Below are 21,338 nucleotides of genomic sequence, written 5' to 3' on the forward strand. Positions count from 1 at the left end.
AGGCCGAAACCGGTTTGGCTCAGTGGATAGAGCATCGGCCTGCGGACTGAAAGGTCCCAGGTTCGATTCCGGTCAAGGGCATGTACCTGGGTTGCGGGCAATCCCCAGTGGGGGATGTGCAGGAGGCAGCTGATCGATGTTTCTCTCTCATCGATGTTTCTGACTCTCTATCTCTCTCCCTTCCTCTCTGTAAAAAATCAATAAAATATATTAAAAAAAATAAAAAAATAGATAGATATAGATATAGATATAGATATAGATATAGATATAGATATAGATGGAAACAAAGCATAGAAACAAAATTTAGCCCTGGCTGGTTTGGCTCAGTGGATAGAGTGTTGGCTTGTGAACCAACAGGTTCCGGTCAAGGGTACATGCCCGGGTTGTGGGCTCGATCCCCAGTGGGGGGGTTGCAGGAGGCAGCCGATCAATGATTCTCATCACTGATGTTTCTACCTCTCTCTCCCTCTTCTTTCCTCTCTGAAATCAATAAAAATATATTTTTAAAAATGTAAATGCTAAGAGTGGTTGCTGCTAGGGAGAATGATGTGACATGATATGGGGAATGGGGAGGTGGTGACTGAGTACTTTTGTTTTTGTTAACTTTTGAGTGCTATTTTGATGAAAATAAAAATAATTTTTTAAAAAACACATTGTATTAAAAATGGTGGCAGAGTAGGTGGATGCTGCATGGACATGCTTCCAGGAAAAAGCTGGAATTACAACTGAAATACAGAAAGGCTTCCTGAATAATCAATGGAAAACTCACAGGAGAGAACCCTGATGCCCAAGAACTGATGCATAGAGACTGGTAGGAGGGGCAGAGGCATGAAAGGGTTGGCCAGGCACTCACATACAGCAAGTCCTGGAGAGATATCTCAGCTGGGGGGTGGTGGGAGTGGTGGTGGGGGGGAAAGGTCAAATAAAGAGATTCTCAGACAAAAAAAAAAAAGGATAAAGCAGTTCATCACCACCAAGCCAGTATTACAAGAAATGCTAAAGGGATTGCTGTAAGGGATTGCTGAGAAGAAGAAACAGAGAGAGAAACCTAGCCATATAGAATTAAAATGGTTATAAATAAGTACCTCTCAATACTAACCCTAAATGTAAATGGATTAAATGCTCCAATCAAAAGGTGTAGGGTAGCTGAATGGATACAAAACCATGATCCAACTATATGCTGTCTACAAGAGACCCACCTCAAAAAAAAGACACACACAGGATGAAAGTGATGAGATGGAAAATAATTTTCCATGCAGATGGAAAATAATTTTCCATGAAAATGGAAAAGAAAAAAAAGCTGGAGTAGCAATACTCATATCTGACAAAATAGATTTTAAAATGAAGACCATCACAAGAGAAAACAAAGGTCACTACATAATACTAAAGGGATCAATCCAACAAGAAGATATAACCCTGGTAAATACTTATGCACCCAATATAGGTGCACCTAAATACATATTTTTTAAAAACTTCCAGAGGACTTTAAAGGAGAGACTGACAACAATACAGTCATAGCAGGGGTTTTTAACACCCCTCTGACTTCCCTGGACAGATCTTCCAGACAAAAACTTAACAAAGAAACAGACTCTAAAGGACACACTGGATCAGATTGATTCAAGAAACATTTATAGAACATGTCACCCCAACGCAGCAGAATATACATGCTTCTCAAGTGCACATGGATCATTCACAAAGATAGACACATGTTAGGACATAAAACAAGTCTCTACAAGCTCAAGAAGATTGAAAGCATATCAAGTATCTTGTCAGTTCACAGTAGAATGAAATTAGAAATCAACTACAGTAAAAACACCCAAAAACATTCAAATACATGGAAACTAAATAGCATGTTATTAAACAATAAATTGGTTACCAATGAGATCAAGAGTGAAATCAAAAACTTCCTGGAAAAAAATTAAAATCAACACACAACAACCCAAAATCTCTGGGACACAGCAAAAGCAGTCCTGAGAGGGAAATTCATAGCACTACAGGCACACCTCAAAAAAACAAAAAAAAATCAGTAATAAACTATTTAACCCTACAACTTAAAGAACTAGAAAGAGAACAACAAGAAAAGGCCAGAGTAAGTAGAAGGAATGAAATAATAAAGATTAAAGCAGAAATAAATAACATAGAGACTCAAAAAAAAATCAATGAAACCAAGAGATGGTTCTTTGAAAGGATAAACAAAATTGATAGCTCTAACCGGTTTGGCTCAGTGGATAGAGCATTGGCCTGCGGACTCAAGGGTCCCAGGTTCGATTCCAGTCAAGGGCATGTACCTTGGTTGCAGGCACATCCCCAGTCGGGGGTGTGCAGGAGGCAGCTGATCGATGTTTCTCTCTCGTTGATGTTTCTAATTCTCTATCCTTCTCCTTTCCTCTCTGTAAAAAATCAATAAAATATATTTTTTAAAAATTGATAAACCATTAGTCAGACTCAAGAAACAAAGAGAGAGGACCCATATAAATAAAATCAGAAATAAAAGTGGAGAAGTAACCACGGTCACCACAGAAATACAAAGGATTGTAAGAAAATAGTATGAACAACTATATGCCAACAAGCTGGACAATGTGGATGAAATAGACAATTTCTAGAAAAATACAATCTCCCAAAACTGAATCAGGAAAAATCAAAAAACCGGAATAGGCCAATAACAACTAATTAAATAGAAGCAGTAATCAAAAAACTGCCACCAAACAAAAGCCCAGGTCTGGACAGCTTCACAAGGAAGTTTTTCCAAACATTCAAAGCATTAACACCTATACTCCTCAAACTATTTCAGAAAATTCAAGAGGAAGGAATACATCCAAACTCTTTTTATGAGGCCAGCATTATCCTAATTCCAAAACCAGATAAAGACACTACAAAGAAAGAGAATTACAGGCCAATATCCCTGATGAACATAGATGATAAAATCCTTAATAAAATATTAGCAAATCGCATCCAGCAATATATTTAAAAGATCATACACCGTGATCAAGTGGGATTTATTCCAGGGATGCAAGGCTGGTACAATATTTGTAAATCAATAAACATGATAGATCATATAAACAAATTGAAAGACAAAAATCACATGACCATATCAATAGACTCAGAAAAAGCATGTGACAAAATCCAACACCCATTCTTGATTAAAAACTCTCACCTGCATGCCTGATTGCCCCTAACTGTCTCTGCCTTCCTGCCTGATCGCCCCTAAGCACTCTGCCTGCCTGCCTGCCTGATGCCCCTAACTGCTTGCCTACCTGTGTGATCACCCCTAACCGCCTCTGACTGCCTGCCTGATGGCCCCTAGCCACCCTGCCTGCCTGCCTGATCATCCCTAACCACTTTGCCTGCCTGCCTGATTGCCCCTAACCGCTAACCTGCCTGCCTGATCTCCACTAACTGCTCGCCTGCCTGCCTGATCATCCCTAATCACCTCTGCCTCAGCCCCCAGCACTGTGGCTTCATCCAAAAGGATGTCAGGAATGATGTCCAGAAGATTGTTTGGCTGTCTTGTCTAATTAGCATATTATGCTTTTATTATTATAAAGAACTCACAGAAAGAGAAACTAAAAAAAAAAAATCCCATTTACCATTGCACTGAAAAAATTAAGATACCTAGGAATAAACTTAACTAAGGAGGTAAAAGACCTATATTTGGAAAACTACAGGATGTCGAAAAAAGAGATAGAGGAAGACATAAACAAATGGAAGAATATACCATGTTCATGGATTGGTAGAATCAACATCATTAAAATGTCCATACTACCTAAAGCAATCTATATATTCAATGCAACCCCCATTAAGATGCCAACAGAATATTTCACAGACCTAGAACAAGCTCTCCAAAAAATCATATGGAATAAAAAAAGAACCCAAATAGCTGCAGCAATCCTGAGAAAAAAGAACAAAGTTAGAGGGATCACAATACCAGATATCAAGCTATATTACAAAGCCACTGTTCTCAAAACTGCCTTGTACTGGCACAAGAACAGACATATAGACCAGTGGAACCAAACAGAGAATCCAGAAATCAACCCAAGCCATTATGCTCAATTATTTGACAAAGGAGGCAAGAGCATACAATGGAGTCAAGATAATCTTTTCAACAAATGGTATTGGGAAAATTAGACAGATACATGCAAAAAAATGAAACTAGACCACCAACTTACACCATACACAAAAATAAACTCAAAATGGATAAAGGACTTGAACGTAAGGCGGGAAACCATAAAAATCTTAGAAGAATCCATAGGCAGCAAAATAGCAGACATATGTCGAGTCAATATCTTTACTGATACAGCTCCTAGGGCAATGGAAACTAAAGAGAAAAATAAACAAATGTGACTACATCAAAATAAAAAGCTTTTGCACAGCAAAAGAAACCATCAACAAAAATACAAGAAAGCCCACTGCATGGGAGAACATATATGCCAATGTTATCTCCGATAAGGATTTAATCTCCAAAATTTACAGGGAACTCATACTACTTAACAAAAGGAAGATAAGCAATCCAATCAAAAAAGGCAAAGGACCTAAATAGACACTTTTCAAAAGAGGACATAAAGAAGGCCAAGAGATATATGAAAACACTAGAGGCCCGGTGCATGAATTCATGCATGGGTTGGGTCCCTCCGGGTGACCTGCAGAGATCGAGCCCCAGCTCATGCCCCCAGCCCCGCCTGGTCCCTTCAGTGCCTGGGAGCCAGCACTGCATTGCTGATGCCCGCCATGGTCCACACCACCTCCTTGTGGTTTGTGCACATCATAGCGAGCAGTCAAACTCTTGGTCAAATGACCACCAGAGGGGAGAATTTGTATATTAGGCTTTTATTATATAGGATGTTTAAAGTCACTAATCAACCTAAAGATGCAAATCAAAACAACAATGAGGTACCATTACACAACTGTCAGAATGGCTATCATCAACAAATCAACAAATGAAAAGTGCTAGTGAGGATGCAGAGAAAAAGGAACACTTTTGCACTGATGATGGGAATGCAGACTGGTGCAGCCACTGTGGAGAACAATATGGAGTTTCCTTAAAAAACTAAAAATGGAACTCCCATTTGACTCAGTGATCCCACTTCTAGGAACATATCCCAAGAAACTAGAAGCACCAATCAGAAAGGATATATGTTCATAGCAGCACAATTTACAATAGCTAAGATTTGGAAACAGCCTAAGTGCCCATCAGCAGATGAATGGATTAGAAAACTGTGGTACATTTATACAATGGAATACTACGCTGCGGTAAAAAAGAAGGAACTCTTACCATTTGCAACAGCATGGATGGACCTGGAGAGCATCATGCTAGCAAAATAAGCCAGTCAGAAAAAGAGAAATATCACATGATCTCACTCATTTGTGGAATATAATGAACAACATAAGCTGATGAACATAAATAGAACCGAGGAGTGGGGGGATATTCTAGATATAATAGAAGCAATCCTGTTATTTGCAGATTTTTTATTATTTCCTACAACTTTTGTATTATGTTAGTACAGCTTTGGTAATATTATTATACTTAAAATCTTTTTATTCTTGAAATATTAATGTTCATTGCATGTAATATTATTATATGTCAGGTCGTTTTTCTTGAATAATTGGCATTTATTGCATGTAACATTATAATATTTAAAATTGTTTTCCTTGAGATATTAAAAAAAAAAGAACAAATTGATGGCTGCCAAAGGGGAGAGGGGGTGGGGATTTGAGTGAAAAAAATGAAGGAATTAAGAAGTACAAATTGGTAGTTACAAAATAATCATAAAGATGGAAAGTTCAGCATAGGGAATGTAGTCAATAATGTTGTAATAACTCTGTATGGTGCCAGGTGAGTACTTGAATTGTTGGGGATATTACTTTGTAAATTATCTGTTGAACCACTTTGCTGTACACCTAAAACTAACATAAAATAATATTGAATATCAACTGTAATTGAAAAATAAAATTTCTAAAATTTACACAAGAGGGCAAAAAAGACAAATAATGTACACAGCCATCTCTTCTGCTGACTCTCAGGGTCAGGCCTGATAAGAGTTTGTTGCTGCACATTCAAAACTCCACACTAAATTGCAGCTGCTTTTTACTTAGAATTTGGTAGTGCTTACATTTCAGATTAGAGGTTCCCAACCTCTTTGCAGTACATAAAGACACCTCTTTCTTTCAAAGAAAGGCAAGCCTTAGCTGGCTTGGCTCAGTGGATAGAGCATTAGCCTGCGGACTGAAGAGTCCCAGGTTTTATTCCAGCCAAGAGCACATGCTTGAGTTGCGTGCTTGATCCCCAGTGGGGGGAGTGCAGGAGGCAGCCAATCAGTGATTCTCATCATTGATGTTTCTATCTGAAATCAATAAAGAAAAATATTAAAAATAATAATAAAAATAAATAAAAATAATAAAAGAGAGGCAAGATGGCCAATAGCTAAGAGCATAGACCTTGGAGCCAGAACCTGTGTTCAGATTCCAGCTTTGCCACTGACTAGCTGTAGGACTTCAGGCAAGCCTCTTAAGCTGTCTGTTTCCCATCTTCATTATATCTCATCTGTATTTATAAAAGCCTAAGTGGAGCTCCAGTGGCGCAATCGGTTAGCGCGCGGTACTTATAAAAGCCTAAGTGGCCAAAGGACCAAATGACCGTTTGACTGGTTGCTGACGCGCACTGACCACCAGGGGGCAGGTGCTCAACGCCCAGGAGTTGCCCCCTGGTGGTCAGTGTGCTCCCACAGCAGAAGCTCTGCTCAGCTGACCAACCCGACCCAGCGGCAGCCACTTACTCCCTCGGTAGTCCTGCAAGTCCAATCTCCAGAGAACGTGCCAGGCACCAATGGACTGGCACCACCGGCACAATCTCAACAGCACTGCTGGCCTCCTGGAAGTCAGCCTCGGGCACCACAGCCATTTCCCCTCCCGAGATGCTCCACAAGGAAGAAATGATATAAAAGCAGCAGCCAGGTGGCTCCCAACAACCGGCGAACATCAGCAGGATGGATCCAGATTTTGGGCTGGCAAGGGCGTCCCACTGCCCACCAGGAGGGTCCATCACATCCCACCCCCCCACCCCCCTCAGGATGGGCGCCAGATGCAGGACTCATGGTTGGTGAGCCCCGCTGTGGCAGCATGAGCCTCTCCTGATCCGGACTGACTGGGCATGAGACAGCGGTAGGTGCAGCGGGGCCAGGATGAGCGGGAGTGGCAGGCAGGAGCAGCAGGTGGCGTTGAACTACTAGTTTTGGCCTGATCCCCACAGACCACCCCAAGGGACCTCACCTGTGCACGAATTCATGCACTGGGCCTCTGGTGTAAAAATAATAACAATACTTACCTCTGAGAGTGCTATGAAAGTTAAATGAGTTCATTTTTATAAGTGTTTAGAACAGTGCCTAGCAGGTTAAATTTGTAAAATTCACAAGAAGGTAGTACTTATTCTTTTGAATCTATAGATTGAAGAAATAATTTACACTTAAACTTACCAGGAATTCAGTTATTACAATAGCTATAAAATATTTATATTTGTTTATTATATTATAAATAATTCATATTTTTTATCACACCTGAACTACACTGTTTTCAAAATAACATATCTGTAGGATATGCTATTACTTATCAGTCTATAGACCATGTTCAATGTGCATAAGAATTCGCAATAAATTTGAGGAGGTCTGGATTTCACAACACACATATACTAGTAGTGTCATACATTGATCCCCAATGTATGTAAAGTAGAACCTATAATTGGTCTTTTTTTTTAATCTATATTTTATTTATTTCAGAGAGGAAGGGAGAGAGAGAGAGAGACAGGGAGAGAGAGAGAGAGACAGAGAGAGAGAGAGAGAGAGAGAGAGAGAGAGAGAGAGAGAGAGACATCAGTAATGAGAGAGAACCAATGATCGGCTGCCTCCTGCACACCCCCTACTGGGAATCAAGCCCACAACCTGGGCATGTGCCCTGACTGTGACCTCCTGGTTCATAGGTCGATGCTCAACCACTGAACCATGCTGACCTGGCTATAATTGGTCATTTTAAACTGATTAGAATCCTCGCAGAATTTTTCATGGTAAGGCTACACTAATATGAGCCCCCACCAATACACATGCCCCCTGCCACCTACCAGAATCATGGCCCAAGATGAACCTGTGAGAGCCGAGTAAACAAACCCCACAGAGACAGTGGGAGTTTAGCTCCTTGGAAACCTAACATAAGATACTGACTAGACAGTTTCCTTAAACCAGTGGTCGCGAACCTTTCGGACCTCACGGACCACCAGTGGTCTGCAGAACACCGGTTGGTGACCACTAGACTAGAGCTAATGGGAGGCATATTTAGAATACAACTGTAATTAAGAAAGCTTAAATCTAATTTATTCCATTGCCTGTGATTGACTGTACTGATAGAAAATTTTAGGCATAGTAGTGGGAGATGGTTGGAAAAAAAAGGTGTCCATTAGTCTTTTCAATTGTCTAGGGCAGGGGTGGGCAAACTTTTTGTGAGTGCTTGCCAAAACCAGCAAAATCTCTGACTCACAATTCTTCTGCGTGCCAACCCTAATTTTTTGAGAACATGTTACGCCTACTTGATATCTCTTAAGGTGTATGTATGTGAAGAACCTTGAAGAAATAATAAAATTCATTCAAGCGACAAAAACACTATATAATGATGAAAAATACATTTTTTTATTATTATTAGTTAAGGTATTACAAATGTGTCCTCATCCCCCCCTTTAACCCCCAACCTCCCCCACACACACAAACTCATGCTCCCATCCCCCCGTTGTCCATGTCCATTGGTTTGGCTTATATACATGTATACAAGTCCTTCTGTTGATCTCTTCCCCTTACCCCCGCCCTCCCCTACTTTCCTTCTGGGGATTGATAGCCTGATCGCTGTTTCTCAGTCTTTGGGTCTGTACCTTTTCATCAGTCTATGTTGTTCTCTAAAATCCACAAATGAGTGAGATCATGTGGTATTTATCTTTCTCTGACTGGCTTATTTCACTTAGCATAATGCTCTCCAGTTCCATCCATGCTGTTGCAAAAGGCAAGAGTTCCTTTATTTTTTACTGCAGCATAGTATTCCATTGTGTATATGTACCACAGTTTTCTAAACCACTCATCTGCTGATGGGCACTTAGGCTGTTTCCTAATCTTAGCTATGGTGAATTGTGCTGCTATGAACATAGGGGTGCATATATCCTTTTTAATTGGCGTTTCTGGTTTCTTGGGATATATTCCTAGGAGTGGGATCACAGGGTCAAATGGGAGTTCCATTTTTAGTCTTCTGAGGTAGCTCCATACTGTTCTCCACAGTGGCTGCACCAGTCTGCATTCCCACCAGCAGTGCAGAAGGGTTCCTTTTTCCCCACATCCTCTCCAACACTTGTTGTTTGTTGATTTGTTGATGATAGCCATTCTGACAGGTGTGAGATGATAACGCATTGTCGTTTTGATTTGCATCTCTCGTATAATTAGTGACTTTGAGCAGGTTTTCATATGTCTTTCTGCCTTCTGTATGTCCTCTTTCGAAAAGTGTCTATCTAGGTCCGTTGCCCATTATTTATTGGATTGTTTATCTTCCTTTTGTTAAGTTTCATGAGATCCCTGTAAATGTTGGAAATTAAACCCTTATCGGTGGTATCATTGGTAAATATGTTCTCCCATGTAGTGGGTCTTCTTGTTGTTTTTTTGATGGTTTCCTTTGCTGTGCAAAAGCTTTTTATTTTGATGTAGTCCCATTTGTTTATTTTCTCTTTAGTTTCCATTGCCCTAGGAGCATTATCAGAGAAGAAATTTCTTCGGCATATGTTTGCGATTTCGCTGCCTGTGGATTCCTCTAGTATTTTTATGGTTTCTCGTCTTAGGTTTAAGTCTTTTATCCATTTTGAGTTTATTTTTGTGTATGGTGTGAGTTGGTGATCTAGTTTCATCCTTTTGCATGTATCTGTCCAATTTTCCCAACACCATTTATTGAAAAGACTGTCTTGACTCCATTGTATGCTCTTGCCTCCTTTGTCGAATATTAATTGGGCATAGTGGTTTGGGTTGATTTCTGGGGTCTCTATTCTATTCCATTGATCTATATGTCTGTTCTTGTGCCAGTACCAAGCTGTTTTAAGAACAGTGGCTTTGTAATACAGTTTGATATCTGGTATTGAGATCCCACCTACTTTGTTCTTTCTCAGGATTGCTGCAGCTATTCGGGGTCTTTTTTTATTCCACATGAATTTTTGGAACGTTCGTTCTAGATTTGTGAAATATGCCGTTGGTAATTTAATGGGGATTGCATTGAATCTATAAATTGCTTTGGGTAGTATGGACATTTTGATGATGTTGATTCTACCAATCCATGAACACGGTATATTCTTCCATCTGTTTATGTCTTCCTCTATCTCTTTTTTCAGTGTCCTGTAGTTTTCAGCATGTAAGTCTTTTACCTCCTTAGTTAAGTTTATTCCTAGGTATTTTAATTTTTTTGGTGCAATGGTAAATGGGATTGCTTCTGTAGTTTCACTTTCTGTAAGTTCACTATTGGTGTAAAGAAATGCCATGGATTTCTTAGCATTAATTTTGTATCCTGCTACATTGCCGAATTCATTTATTAAGTCTAATAATTTTTTGATGGAGTCTTTAGGGTTCTGTATGTACAGTATCATGTCATCTGCAAATAAGGACAGTTTTACTTCTTCTTTTCCAATCTGGATGCCTTTTATTTCTTCTTCGTGTCTGATTGCAATGGCTAGTACTTCCAGTACTATGTTGAACAGGAGTGGTGAGAGGGGGCATCCCTGTCTTGTTCCTGTTTTTAGGGGGAATGGTTTTAGTTTTTGCCCATTGATTATGATGTTGGCTGTGGGTTTGTCATATATGGATTTTATTATGTTGAGGTATGATCCCTCAATTCCTATCTTGCTGAGAGTTTTTATCAAGAAAGGGTGTTGGATTTTGTCAAATGCTTTTTCCGCATCAATTGATATGACTATGTGGTTTTTTTCTCTCAATTTGTTTATGTGATGTATCACGTTTATTGATTTGCGGATATTGTACCATCCTTGCATCCCTGGGATAAATCCTACTTGGTCATGGTGTATGATCTTTTTGATGTACTGCTGGATCCGATTTGCTAGGATTTTGTTGAGGATTTTGGCATCTATGTTCATGAGGGATATTGGCCTATAATTCTCTTTCATTGTATTGTCTTTATCTGGTTTTGGGATTAGGGTGATGTTGGCTTCATAGAATGAGCTGGGAAGTGTTCCTTCCTCTTGGATCTTTCGACATAGTCTGAGGAGGATAGGTTTTAGGTCTTCCTTGAATGTTTGGTAAAACTCCCCTGTGAAGCCATCTGGCCCCGGGCTTTTGTTTGCTGGAAGCTTTTTGATTACTGCTTCGATTTCCTCCATAGTTATTGGCCTATTGAGATTTTTAGATTCTTCCTGGTTAAGTTTTGGAAGGTTGTATTTATCTAGGAATATGTCCATTTCCTCCAGGTTGTCTAGTGTGTTGGAGTAGAGTTGTTCATAGTATTTTCTAACAATCCTTTGTATTTCTATGGGGTCTGTTGTTATTTCTCCTCTTTCATTTCTGATTTTGTTTATTTGGGTCCTCTCTCTTTGTTTCTTGGTGAGCCTGGCTAGAGGTGTATCAATCTTGTTTATCCTTTCAAAGAACCAGCTCTTGGTTTTGTTGATCTTTTGTATTGTTTTTTTGGTCTCTATGTCGTTTATCTCCACTCTGATCTTTGTTATTTCCTTCCTTCTACTTACAGTGGGCTTTTTTTGTTGCTCTCTTTCTAATTCTTCGAGTTGTAGAGTTAGGTCATTTATTCTCATTGTTTCTTGTTTCTTGCAGTAGGCTTGTAGAGCTATGAATTTCCCTCTCAAGACTGCTTTTGCTGTGTCCCATAGGTTTTGGATTGTTGTGTTTTCATTGTCATTCGTTGCCATGATGTTTTTTATTTCTTCTTTGATCTCACTGGTGACCCAGTCGTTGTTTAATAGCATGCTATTTAGTCTCCATGTGTTTGATTTTTTTGGATTGTTTTTGTTGTAGTTGATTTCCAGTTTTATGCCTTTGTGGTCTGAGAAGATACTTGATATGATTTCAATTTTCTTGAATTTGAAGAAACTTTGTCTGTGACCCAATATATGGTCTATCTTTGAAGATGACAAATGTGCACCTGAGGAGAATGTATATTCTGTGGCTTTGGGGTGAAATGTTCTGAAGATGTCAATTAATTCCATCTGATCTAGTGAGTCATTTAGGATTGATGTTTCTTTGCTGAGTTTCTATTTAGAGGATTTGTCCAGTGGCGATAATGGGGTGTTAAGGTCCCCTACTATGATTGTATTGCTGCCAATCTCTCCCTTGATCTTCTCCAGAAGATTTCTGACGTATTTGGGTGCTCCTATATTGGGTGCATATATATTTACCAGAGTTATTTCTTCTTGTTGGACTGCTCCCTTTAGTATTATGAAGTGGCCTTCTTGATCTCTTTTTATGTCCTTCACTTTGAGATCTAATTTGTCAGATATAAGTATTGCTACCCCGGCTTTTTTTTCACTTCCATTGGCCTGAAAAACCTTTTCCATCCCTTCACCATCAGTCTGTGTGCGTCTTTTTTTCTGAGGTGGGTTTCCTGTAGACAGCAGATATATGGGTCATGTTTTCTTATCCACTCATTTACCCTATGCCTTTTGACTGGGGAATTTAATCCATTTACATTTAAAGTTATTATTGATAGAAACTTGTTAGTCGCCATTTTTGTTCTTTACCGCTGCGTTCCTTCTTTGTTTCCTGTTTTTTCTATTTACAGCAGACTCTTTAGCATTTCTTGCATTGCTGGTTTCGTTGTAATAAACTCCCGTAGACCATTTTTGTCTGTGAAGCTCCTGATTTGACCCTCAATTTTGATTGATAGTCTCGCTGGGTATAGTATTCTTGGATTCAGACCCTTCCTTTGCATGACTTTGTATATTTCATTCCATTCCCTTCTTGCCTGATGTGTTTCTGTTGAGAAATCGGTCGCTAGTCTGATGGGGGATCCTTTGTAGGTAACTTTCTGTCTCTCTCTGGCTGCTTTTAAGATTCTTGCTTTGTCGTTGGTGTTTGCCAATTTAATTATTATGTGCCTTGGTGTCGGTCTTTTCGGGTTCATTTTGTTTGGGACTCTGTGAGCTTCTTGGATTTGTGTGAGTTTTTTCCTCCCTATATCAGGGAACTTTTCTGTTACTATTTTTTCAAACAGGTTTTCTATTCCTTGCTCAGTTTCCTCTCCTTCTGGCACCCCTATTATTCGGATGTTGTTTCGTTTAGCATTGTCCCAGAGTTCTCTTAGGCTCTCTTCCTGCTTTTTAATTTTTTTTTTCTAGAAGCTGTTCTGTTTGGGTATTTTTTTCTACCTTGTCTTCTAGCTCGCTGATGCGGTCCTCTGCTTCTTCTAGTCTACTGTTGATGCTTTCTATTGAGTTCTTTATGGCAGTGATGTCGTTTTTCATTTCTTCTTGGTTTCTCTTCATTTCCTCTTGGTTCTTCTTCATTTCCTCTTGGTTCCTACACATATTGTTGAATTGGTCTTCCATTCTTTTCATCCACCTTATGGCCATTACTCTGAATTCTTTCTCTGACAGGTTGCTTGCCTCCATTGCCTCCATTTCGTTTACTTCCTTTTCTGATGATGCCTGTTTTTCTTTCATATTTGGGTTGGTTCTTTGTTTCACCATGATTTCTCTTCTCAAGGTGTTTGGTTATGTAGTTCTCTCCCAGTTGCGCTTTCCGTGAGAAGAAGCAGTGCTCGTCTGAGTTCAGGCAGTCACGCTGCTTGAGATCCCTTGTTTCCAGGTTAGTAGCTGGTCTCTGGATGCCGGCAACAACCACCCAAGATGGTGCAGTCTCCGCTGCTTAGCTGGCGCACCAGGAGAGGCTTCAGCCGCAGTCTCCAACCATCCTTTTTTTTTTCCTGGGGGGTTCTCGGTCTTTCCTAGCTGCAGACAGTCTCTCAGCTGAAAATCCTCTACCTATTCGGACTGAATGTTACCCGTTTCAGCTGCTCACCCTTATCTGCTCCAGGACAAGGCACAGGACACGTCCGCTTATACCTCCGCCATTTTTCCCCCGGAAAGGAATTTTCTAACTCATGATGAAAAATACATTTATTTTTTAATGTATACATGTACACTGATAGTCTGACAGAAAACTTTATGACTCCGTTTGATATTATCAGTGGGACTTTTGCTGCTGCATCACTGATGCCAGAGATTTTACATCAGGTTTATATTTCATGACCTTCAGAGATATGCACGAGCTACTACTTTCATCTGTCAGGCTACTCCTATTACGCGACTTAACAAAATTCATCACTGAGAACAAAGATTCACAATCGTATGTGGATGAAACCAAAACACTGGTCGGATCTAGGAAGGCAGGGAGCGTTAAGGCAGAGGCATAGAAATTGCTCTTCCCCTCTCTCGTCAATCCATGTCTATGGTCTTTAAGATCACTTGTTATGTAAAATTATTTATTTATCTAAGATGCACATACACTGAATTTATCTGAAAAATAAAAAAGTCGATATTGAGGAAAAAATTGTAAATGGAAGATTATAAGAGAGGGTTTCGCGTGCCAGCAAAAGTTACTGGCATGCCATGTTTGGCTCGCGTGCCAGGGGTTGCCCACCCCTGGTCTAGGGGGAAAGATACCCTGACTTATGAATGTAAATATTGCAATCTCTTTAACACAAACATCCTTACACTATGGAAATGCAAATCCTGATTATTGCATTAGTTAATTTTTTTATTTATCTTTATTTGTTCTGATCCAAGTTTATCAAGCAACATACTGGTGATAATTGGGCTTTCTGTATAGGTTTCTCTATGAGTAAAATCATGTTCATCATAAGTAAATAAATCGGCATTCTTGGTTGAACAGCAGTTGCTATTAATAAATTTATTTAGCATGAGGCCCAAGGGAATCCTCAACTCTGAGTGAGGAGAACAGACCAGAGGACAGGATGCTGTAATGAGGAGGACATGGGTACTCCTACCTCATCCCCAGATGTCTGTAGCTGGCATCTTTCCATCTCATCTTTTATAACTGCAATTTGGCCTGATATAGAACTCCCATTCCCAATACTGTTATAACTTTGGGTTTCCCTGGTAGGTAAAGTTCACTATACATTGTTCTTCCCCAGAAAACTGGGCTAAGCTAGACTTTTGGCTTTGACACCCAGTTCTGATTTCGAATATGTGCTACAGCAATTATTTTAACTAATTTCATTAACTACCACTTACATACTATACTGATTCAGTTCGACAGTCATCTTGAACAATGAGCAACACATTTTGTAGGAAACATATGATTATAAAAATGGATTTTGACAGTGTGGAAGCAACCCAAGCTCCACTGACAGATGAATGGATAAACAAAATGTGGTCTATACATACAATAAAATATTATCAACCTTAAAAAGGAAGGAAATTCTGATATATGTTACAATGTGGGTGAACCTTAAGGATATTATGCTAAGTCATGAAAGGACAAAGACTGCATGATATCACTTATGAGGTTAGAGTAGTCAAATTCAGAGACAGAAAGCAGAGGTTTCAAGAGCTTCAGAAAGAGGGAAAGGGAAGTTGTTGTTTAGTGGGCACAGAGTTTCAGTTTTACAAGATAAAAAGAGTTCTGGAGATGAATGGTGGTGATGGTAGCACAGCAACCTATACCAGTGGTCGGCAAACTCATTAGTCAACAGAGGCAAATATCAACAGTACAACGATTGAAATTTCTTTTGCGAGCCAAATTTTTTAAACTTAAACTATATACGTAGGTACATTGTTATTAACTTAATTAGGCTACTCCTAAGCTGGCCTTTGCTAAAAACGTCCTCAATCTGATTGAGGTATGTTTGCTGAGGTCAACACCTTCCAACTGTCCCATCCACACTCGTCTTGTGTACTTGTTTCGTCTATCTCCTTTCGTTCATCCTCTCTATATGTCCAAACCATCTCAACATACCTTTCTCAATCCTTGACACTACATCTTCTTTCACTCCACAACGTTCCCTAAAATTAACTTAATAAACTTTATTTAAAGTTTTAAGTCTTGAATGCTTTAGAGAAACTAAGATGGCGGCATAGATAAACACCGGGAAATTTTCGCCTCACACAACAATTGAAAAATACTGCAAAGGTCAGAGCAAACATCATCCAGAACAACCAGAAGGCTGGCTGAGTGTAATTTCTACAACTAGAAGGAAAGAAAAGCACGCTGAGAGCCAGAGGAGCTGCGGAGGTGAAGTGCAGATGTACGGCGGCGGCTCGCGCGCGGAAAGGGGGTGGCACCTGAGGACGCGGCTGTCTTTTTGAATCACAAGCTCCCAACTGCTCTGAACTCCGGTTCCAGCAAGTCTCTGGGGACCCAGGTCTCATACGGGGAGAAGTTGGTCTGTCAGGCGGCAGCTCAAGCGGCAGCGTGCGAACTTGAGGGCGGCTTTCCCTCAGAGGTGCTTGCAGCCGTTACCGGGACACTGAGACACGCGACTCCGGGTGCGGAGAATCACCATAGCTGTTTTCTCCGCCCTTTGACTCCCTGAGACCCCGCCCCACCCAGGCTGCGGCAGAGGCTTTTGCATGTGAATGTACCTAACCACGGCCCAGCCAGGGAGACCCGGAACTTCCAAGAGAAGGCCCAAGGCCCCGCAGCGGCTTGCATTGCTTCACAGCTGAGCCTCTTTGTGGCTCCGGCTGTGTGGCCTCAGGCAGGGGCTGAATTAGCACCTCCTTAGATCCAGGAGCCACTGTACCCAGTGGTCAGAGGGGGACCATTCTCCCACTTCAGACACAGCTGATTCCCACAGCCAATTGGCCTGGAGGTCAATTCCTCCCAGTGATCCTATAACAACCAAGGCACCAAGAGTGCACCAAGAGTGTCCACCCCAGGTAACTGGGGAGGCTGAGCCACTGGGCCCTACAGGACACCTGGCGTGCAGGGCCACTCTATCAACACAGGGAAGCAGCCAAAATGCGGAGACAAAGAAACAGGTCACAAATGGCAGAAACGGAGGAAAGCAAACGACTGGATATAGAGTTCAAGGCCACGTTTATAAGGTTTTTCAAGAATTTTATGGAAACCGCTGATAAATTTAATGAATCCCTCAAGGAGTATAGTGAGACCATGGAGGACATGAAAAAGGACCAACTAGAAATTAAGCATACACTGACTGAAATAAAGAATAATTTACAGAGATCCAACAGCAGACAAGAGGATCCCAAGAATCAAGTCAAAGATTTGAAATACAAAGAAACAAAAAATACCCAACCGAAAAAGAAAAAAGAAAAGAGATTCAAAAAATATGAAGATAGTGTAAGGAACCTCTGGGACAACTTCAAGCGTACCAACATCAGAATTATAGGGGTACCAGAAGGAGAGAGAGGGCAAGATATTGAAAACCTATTTGAAGAAATAATGACAGAAAACTTCCCCCACCTGGTGAAAGAAATGGACTTACAAGTCCAGGAAGCGCAGAGAACCCCAAACAAAAGGAATCCAAAGAGGACCACACCAAGACACATCATAATTAAAATGCCAAGAGCAAAATATAAAGAGAGAATCTTAAAAGCAGCAAGAGAAAGACAGTCAGTTACCTACAAGGGAGTACTCATTCGACTGTCAGCTGATTTCTCAACAGAAACCATGCAGGCCAGAAGGGAGTGGCAAGAAATATTCAAAGAGATGAATAGCAAGAACCTGCAACCAAGATTACTTTATCCAGCAAAGCTATCATTCAGAATGGAAGGTCAGATAAAGAGCTTCACGGATAAGAAAAAGCTAAAGGAGTTCATCACCACCAAACCAGCATTATATGAAATGCTGAAAGGTATTCTTTAAGAAGAGGAAGAAGAAAAAGGAACTCTTACCATTTGCCACAGCATGGATGGAACTGGAGAGCGGATAAATACCACAGGATCTCACTTATTTGTGGAATATAATGAACAACATAAACTGATGAACAAGGACTGATCCAGAGACGGAGAGGCATTGATTGGACTGTCGGGCCTTGGAGGGAAGGTAGGGGAGGGTGGGGGCAAGGGGGAAAGATCAACCAAAGGACTTATATGCAAGCATATAGGCCTAACCAATGGACACGGACAACGGGGGGGATGAGGAGATGAGCGGGGGGGGGGGGGGGGGGGGTAGAGGGTACACATATGTAATATCTTAATCAATAAAAAATATATATAAAAAAATAGTTTTAAGTCTTAGTTAAACTATAGGTATGTTGAATAAAACTTGATATCATACTTAATAATGATATTATTTATTGATAAAATTAAATTCCTTACAATTTACCTTACAATATCCATAAAATTAAATCATGACAATAACTGATAAACACTAATGTGAACAATGGCCTTGCATCTCCTTGGAAAGTTTGGGTAAGTCAGGTTTGGGTAAGTCTGGTTGGTTGTTGTTTTTAATTTTAGGCATGATTCCAGGTTCTCATTAATAAGACGACTTCTCAATTTACTCTTGATAAGGTTCATGCTTGAAAATGATCGTTTGCATAAATATGTAGACCTGAATAAGGAAAGAACAGCAAACGCTAGTTTTTCAGTTGATTATATGAGTTAGGAATACTATTCCAGGTGTTAAAAATCAACTTATCTTCCTTCTCCAGGTCTTTCAAAGCAGACCACTTGTGCTGTGAACTAAGTTCACATTTGTTTTTCTCCAATATTACTATATCAGCACAAAGATGTTCAAATTTCAAGCTCCACAGTTCTTTGTTTTTTAAATCCAGCAATTGCATTTCAAAGTTGCCAATGTCAGTATTAAAGGGAGAAAAATTTAATTCTGTTACAGTAGCATTGAGAGGTTTTTTAACAAAGGCTAACGTCATTTTGCTGTTTCTGAATTCCTGAAACCTGTTGAGAAAAGCTTCCCTCATATTTAAAAGTGTTGTTTTGAAATAGCAAATGTCAATATCAGAATTATTTTCTTGGTGATGTTTCAACAGGCTTGGAAAGTGAATCAAAGTTTCTCTTTCAAAATCTTGAGCAAAAAGAGATAATTTATTTTCAAATGAAATAACTTCTTCTAACATCGAAAAAACTGTGTTTCCTTTCCCCTGCAGTTTATGATTAAGCTGATTTAGATGAGACGTAAAGTCTACCATGAAATAAAATTTTTGGATCCACTGATCGTTCATTAGTTCCGGATAGTGAACACCCTTCTCATGGAGAAATGCTTTAATTTCTGTTAATAAGGAAGCAAAACGTTTCCTCTTGATAACCAATATACCTTGTTATGCAGCAGAAGATCTGTATACTCACTCTCCATTTCAACTAAAAATTCTTTAAATTGGTGATGATTAAGAGCTTTAGCTATAATGGAGTTGATAATCTTAATCACCAATTCCATAACTTTGCAAATTTCTTCTGGAAATGTCTGCACAAAAAGCGCTTCTTGATGAACGATGCAATGGTAAGTATCTCGTGATTAATTTTTTCTTTCAAAATAGCAACAAACCCGTTTCTTACGCCTGTCATACTTTTCGACCCTTCTTTTGAAATTGAGATAATTTTATTGAGTGGAATATGATGTTTTTCAATGCACTCAATTACAGCATTTGCTATATCCTCTCCACGTGTTTGACCTTTGAGTGACAATAATCCTAAAAGCTCTTCTTTAGGACCTGTAGATGAAATAAATCGTACAAAAAGTGAAACTTGCGCTGTATCATTTATGTCACAAGACTCATCAACTGCTATTGATAAAGCTGAAACAAATTTAAGATCTTCGACTTGCTTGTTGGTTATATTCAAAGACATTTTGACTGTTCTATCTTTCACTGTTTTAGCAGACAATGGTAACTCTTTAATTTTTTTTAGAATATCTGCTTTGTTCTTAAAATCCCGAAATAGCTCTTCAGATGCATTTATAAAACAACTTTTTATGTATTTTCCGTCTGTATATGGTTTTCCTCTCTTAGCAATCTCTTGACTAACTACAAAACTTGCAATATTGACATTGTTGGAAGATTGCATCCAGTAATTAAATACAGAACTTGAGTTTTCTTGACTCTTCTGAAGTTCCTCAACTGCTTTCTTCCTTGCATCACTGACAGGATATTTAGTACTAAATGACACATGTTTAGTTGTAAAGTGTCTCTCCAAATTTGATTTTTTGTTATGCGCCAATTTTTCCTGACAAATAAGACAGGTCGGAAGGCCATTTAAGTTTTGAATAAACGCAAAAGTCTCGGTCCATTCAACTTTAAATTCACGGTTTTCGTCTTCCATTTTTCTTTGCTTCTTCTTTGTAGCCATGTCAAACAGGACACCTAAAAAATGTTTCATTTTATAATAATAAAGCTACCAACACAAAATAATTACAATTCTTAAATTGACGACAAAAATACCTGTAGGATTTGCAGCTAGTTAGAAAAATACAGGTAACTTTATGCTTCGAGTAGGTACTTTTGTCAACCGCGCGTGATTTGCGGACGCGACGAGCACTAACCACTGCACAATGAGACTGCTGACTGACTGGCTCACTCAACTCATGCATGAATCGCGCGCACCTCCACCGCGCTGCGTATCCCGCGGCCCACCTGCATCGCGTCTCCCGTCACCCGACTGACCGACACTCCCCACTTCCGAACCACTTCTTCAAAATAGACTCGCCCAGGCCAAAAACCAACTTCTGCACATGGGCCACGAAGTTTCAATTGCACTGTACATGCGTGCCCACACGTGGTATTTTGTGGAAGAGCCACACTCAAGGGGCCAAAGAGCAACATGTGGCTCGAGAGCTGCAGTTTGCCGACCACTGACCTATACTAATAAAAGGGTAATATGCTAATTAGGATGGACATCCATCCGGACAAAGCCACAGTGGCTGGGAGGCCTGGGGCCCAGGCAGCCATGGGCTCAGGCAGCTGTGGGCTCAGGCAGCTGCGAGGCCCAGGGGCTCAGGCCTCGCAGCCACCTCAGCCAGCAGTGGCAGCATCAGCGGGGTGATGGGGGTGGCGCCTTCCCCTGATCAACCTGGTCGCCTCCTGCAGAGGGAGGCCAGACTGCGGCTAAGGCCCAGTCCCCATGGGGACAGTGAGAGGGGGCAGGCCAGGCTGAGGGACCCCCCCGCCAGTGCATAAATTTTCATGCACCGGGCCCCGAGTATAAATATACACTGAGTGGCCAGATTATTATGATCGGCCAGATTATTATGACCACCCCATCAGTACTTCGTTGGGCCACCTTTTGCCTTCAATACGGTGGCTATTCTTCTTGGCATTGACTCCACGAGACGTTGAAAGGTGATGCAAGGAATCTGACACCATGCCTGATGAATAGC

Source organism: Myotis nattereri, assembly GCF_964212035.1.
Source record: "Myotis nattereri genome assembly, chromosome: 2".
In the NCBI taxonomy this organism is placed as follows: Eukaryota; Metazoa; Chordata; class Mammalia; order Chiroptera; family Vespertilionidae; genus Myotis; species Myotis nattereri.